The sequence below is a fragment of the Eschrichtius robustus genome, unplaced genomic scaffold, assembly GCF_028021215.1.
Source record: "Eschrichtius robustus isolate mEscRob2 unplaced genomic scaffold, mEscRob2.pri scaffold_725, whole genome shotgun sequence".
In the NCBI taxonomy this organism is placed as follows: Eukaryota; Metazoa; Chordata; class Mammalia; order Artiodactyla; family Eschrichtiidae; genus Eschrichtius; species Eschrichtius robustus.
The window spans coordinates 80,873-85,753 of record NW_027175601.1 but is presented as its reverse complement, the minus strand read 5'-3'; the positions used below and the strand labels follow the sequence as shown (position 1 = coordinate 85,753).

General features: G+C 56.3%; 1 pseudogene; it reads left to right on the top strand.

Annotated features, from left to right (window-relative positions):
- The first annotated feature begins 1,114 nt into the window (after positions 1-1,114).
- Positions 1,115-2,559, top strand: LOC137758191 (melanoma-associated antigen B4-like; annotated as a pseudogene).
- The last annotated feature ends 2,322 nt before the right edge of the window (positions 2,560-4,881 follow it).

Below are 4,881 nucleotides of genomic sequence, written 5' to 3'. Positions count from 1 at the left end.
GGGCCTGGCTGTTAGGCCCCAAGTCCACCCGCTTCCCCCGCGGGGCCTCGGGCAAGGAAGGCCTCGCTCTGAGGTTGGTGGACCCTGGCTCAGCTCAGTAGAGGGAGCGCCCCAGGCCCTGTGCAGTGAAGGACGGGACCCTCGTGGGGTCCGAGGGGCTCCACGCCCCAGAATGGCGGCCACGCAGACCCCGCCCCTGACGTCAGCCTGGGAGCCTCCGGGCAGGTCTAAAGACGGAGGGGCTCCCTCAGTGCGAACGCGGGCGGGCGGGCGGGCGGGCGGGCGGACGGACGCGGGAGACTCAGGGAGGAGGGGGCCTTGTTCTGAGGGGCTGGCCGCAGGTCAGCAGAGGGAGGATTTCCAGGGCACGGGAGGAGTCAGGGTGAGGACCGTCCTCCCCGTCGCAAGGGCACCTCAGAACCCCTCCCCTGTTGTCAGCCGCTTCCTTCCGGCCACACACGGAGAAGGGAGGGCTGCTGTCTGAGAGGGGAGGTGCAGGCCAGCAGAAGGCGCGTCCCTGAGCACTCCCCAAGAGTCAGCCCAAGCCCTTGAGTGAGGACCAGTGGGGCCGCCAACCACAGGGCCTCGACCTGTCTGCCGCACGCCGCAGGCTTGGTAAAACTCTGCCACGTGCGGCCGCGTGGCCACCCTCACTGCCTCCTAATGAGACTCAAGGAGGTGCCGGCACTGGTGCGAGCAGATGGCCCTCGGGGCAAGAGGGGAGCTCCAGGCTGCACCGGCCGCCCAGGGAGGACCCCGAGTGAGGACTAAGGGAGCCACCCACCCCGAAGAGAAGGGACGAGAGAGAATATGGCCTGTCCCCTCCTGCCAACCCGTAAACTCCCAAGGAAGGACTGTCAGGCTGAGACTGCCCGTACTTTTCCTCTGCCAGGTCCAAGGGAGGTTAGAGCTTTGTTCTGAAGGGGCCATCACCAGGCAGCAGAAGGGAGGGTCCCAGGATCCTTCAGTGGTGGGCTGAACGCTCCCTCCTTTCCTCCTCCTGGGTGTCATGGAAGATGGTGGTGTCAACTTCAGAGCAGCAGACGGGATGGGGTGGGGGTGGGGGTGGGGGGGGGTGGGGGAGTCTTGCCAGCAACTGTCATCCTGACTCTGAATGGGAACCGCGAGGACCTACCTCCCCTGCCAGCCCCCACTGTCACCCCCGTGCCGCCCAGGCAGGGCTGGCTGGCTGTGCCCCAAGGCTCACTCTGCCGTCCTCCACAGGGGTCTCAGGGGACAGGCGGAGCAGGAGAACGGGAGCCCTGTGGGTCCTCGAGCAGTGCCCTCAAGGACCCTGCAGAGGCGGCCTTGGTTAAAGCCAGGGAGGAATCTCCCTGCTGAAGGTGCTCACAGCATCTCCTTGTCCCTCCCCCAGGTGCCCTCATTGCCTGCCTTCCTGCCCACACTCCCGCCTGCTGGCCCTGACCTGTGTCATCATGCCTCGGGGCCAGAAGAGGAAGCACCGTGCCCGCGAGAGACGCCACCAGGACCGGGGGGAGACTCATCAGAGTCTCAAGGGTGCCCAGGCCACTGAGGCGGCGGCGGCGGCGGCAGCAGAGAGAGAAGAGTCGCCCCCCTCCCCCGCTTCTGTTTCTCGGGGTACTCCCCCGAGCTCCCGTGCTGCTGGCGCTCGCCGGGAGCCTCAGGGAGCCCCAGCCACTAGCTCTCGTGAGGCAGGGGTTTCCTGCCCAGGATATGAAGAGGGTGCCCGGGCGAGCCAAGATGAGGAAAGTGCAAGTACCTCCCAGGCAGCACCTTCCACTCACAGCACTTGGAGAGATCCTCTGTCCATGAAGGCCAGCATGTTGGTGCAGGTCCTGCTGGAGAAGTACAAGCTGAACGAGCCCATCCCGCAGGCAGAAATGCTGAAGGCTGTCAGCAAGAAGTACACGAAGCACTTCCCTGAGATCCTCAGGAGAGCCTCTGAGTGCATGGAGCTGGTCTTTGGCCTCGAGCTGAAGGAAGTCGACCCCAGCCGTCACTCCTACGCCCTCATCAGCAAGCTGGCCCTCCCCAGCGAGGGAAGTCCGAGTGGTGAGTCGGGGCTGCCCACGTCCGGTCTCCTGATGACTCTCCTGGGCGTGATCTTCAAGAAGGGCAACCGTGCCACCGAGGAGGAGATCTGGGAATTCCTCAATGCGTTGGGGTTGTATGCTGGGAGGAGGCACTCGATCTTTGGGGAGCCCAGGAGGCTCATCAGCGAAGAGTTCGTGCAGCAGAAGTACCTGACCTACCGCCAGGTGCCCAACAGCGATCCTCCGCGCTATGAGTTCCTGTGGGGCCCGAGAGCCCTGGCTGAAACCAGCAAGATGAAAGTGCTGGAGTTTGTGGCCAAGATCGCTGATACCGTCCCCAGTGCCTTCCCAGATCTCTATGAGGAGGCTCTGCAAGATGAGGAAGAGAGAGCAGGAGTGAGAGCCGCGGCCAGGGCTGCAGCTGTGGCCGAGGGCAGTGCACTTCCAGGGCCAAGGCCCCGCAGCTCCTCCCACATCTAGGGAGGGAGGCCGCGGGCAGTTTGTTCACTTTGTTTTGGAAGGGAGCAGTCAAGCTCCTAAATAGTGCAGAGTAGGAGGGGTGGAGGGAACAAAGTATAGATCTTATTTATCTTCCTGTTTTAAACTAGTAACCTCTATACCTTATTTATTGACTTATTTAGGTTTTTTCAAATGTTTTTATCTTGTAATAGATAGTGTGTTTTCTTAAGAATATGAATTCGTGCATGACATTGCTTGCATATTTATTGCTGTTTAAAGAGTTCTAAAGTTACAGTTTTGGTATATGTAAAAGAAATTCACGAACCATCTATATACTTTCTGTATGATCCACAAGTAGAAAACATGGCACTGCAATAGAGATTTTCATGGAAACGTGAAAGACGACCACAGAAAATATTTGGAAACAAAAAATGGAGAAAACAGAGAGTAAAAGGTATTTAATTCGTGGTTTGCCTCATTTCTTTTAAACTTTCTCATTTGTGAGTATTTGTTTCTTTTGTCCTAGTGCACTGCATATTCTCTGCTACCTACTGGATTAAAAATAAACTCTGATGGGAGGGTGGTATTTTGGGGGTTCATAATAATCACATCATAACTGCCATTCATCAAAAACCCAGTATTTCTTAATGAGTATGCCACTGCTTTATATGTAGTACATAACATTCCAACATTCATGCAGGATAGGATTTGGCAGACTCCCTTTATAGGTGAATAACTTGCAAATTTCTCAAGTTCACAAGACTGATTAAGTGACCCTGCTGGGTCTAGTCCCCTGGTCGGGAATAGTCTAGAGCCTACACTCTTCCACTCCTCCCAGCCTAAGCCAGACCTTATGTCTTTTAATTCATTTTTCTTCTCACCACTCCAAAATGTATCTCATGGGATAAATAGGGGCCCTGTTCCCAAAGCACTGTTTTGGAACACGGTAATAGTAACGCTGAATAAGTGAATGGTATGAATAAAAAAAAAAATATTCGGTGACAATGGGGTCGTCTACATATGCAGTGCCAGATAACCTGAAAAGATCAGCATCTCCTCATTTACTCTTCAAGTTTCTCAGGGACATAAAAGCCTTGGTTTAAGAGCTGTGTCCTCAGGTCAGTGGAGGGAGGAGTCCCAGCCTCTGATAGTTACTCAAGGTGAGGACCTTAGAAGAGAAGGGGGCCCCACAAAGTGTACCCTGCTTTCTCCCTTGTGTGGCCATGGGCAGAGCTGTGTGTCTGAAGGTACCCCTTCTTTTCCTCCGGGGCAAGGGTGGAGAGGTTCTCAGGGAGGCGAGTTCCTTGGTCTTGTGGCAGCCATCTCCAATCCTGCCCAAGTAGGGGATCCTAACAGGCCTTAATTTGATTCAGGGTGAGGACACTGGGTGCTGATGAGTGGACTCCCCATAACAAAGGGGACCACACAGAGGCCCCCGGCAGGGGTAGCCAGGGAATAGGTCTCTTACCTCCCCTTCTGGTGTCTCAGGAAGGTGAAAGCCTTGGCCTGAGGCTGGCAGACAGTCAGTCAGTAGGGAGGCTGGAGTCCCATATGCTACCTGAAGTCAAGGTAAGAAACCTGAGTTAGGACTGAGGGGCCACTGACTCCAGAAGAGTGGGGCCTTGTAAAATCCTGCTCCTCAGAAGACCCCAACAGCTTTGGACAGATCTGGTTCATCCTGACTTCCAATTCCGAATTTCCAAGAAGGTAATGCCTTTGTTCTGAGGAGCACAGCTTCAGGGGAGTGGAGGGCGGAGTCCTGGGTCTGGTCAGGCATCACGATGAGGACCCTGAATGAGGAGCAAGGGGACCACTCACTCCAGAACAGAGGAGAATGCAGAGTCCCACCACCCCTGATGTCAGCCCCAGGCGGCCCAGGACAAAGCTTTCTGGCTGACGTGCCCCCTCTTTCCACTGGGAGTGGTCTCAGGGAGGCGAGGGCCTTGGTCTATTGGGAACAGCCTCACTCAGTAGAGACTGGAAATCTAGTGACTCTAAATGAGGATAAAGGGACTCCACCTAGAACAGAGCCCTGCCACTGGATACTTCCCCTCGGCAAATCCAGGAATGTTGGCATGATGCGCCCCACACGTGTCCTTTTAGAGCATCTCCGGTAGATGAGGCACTTGGTCTCAGGGGCCAGCCTCACGTTAGCACAGGGAGGAGTTCCAGGTCCTGCCAAGAGTCAAGCAGAGGACCGTGAGGACTGAGGGAACCACCCAAATCATAAAAGTGGGGACGCCACAGAATCCCTCCCTTACTGTCGGCCGTGAGTGACCACAGGCAGTCATGCCCACGTGAGGCAACCCTCACATCCTCCTAGGTGGTCTCAGGGAATTAAAGGCTGCAGTATGAGAGGACAGGCCTCTCTAGGTCACGGGAAGGGTCAGTGTAAGGACTCTGAGTG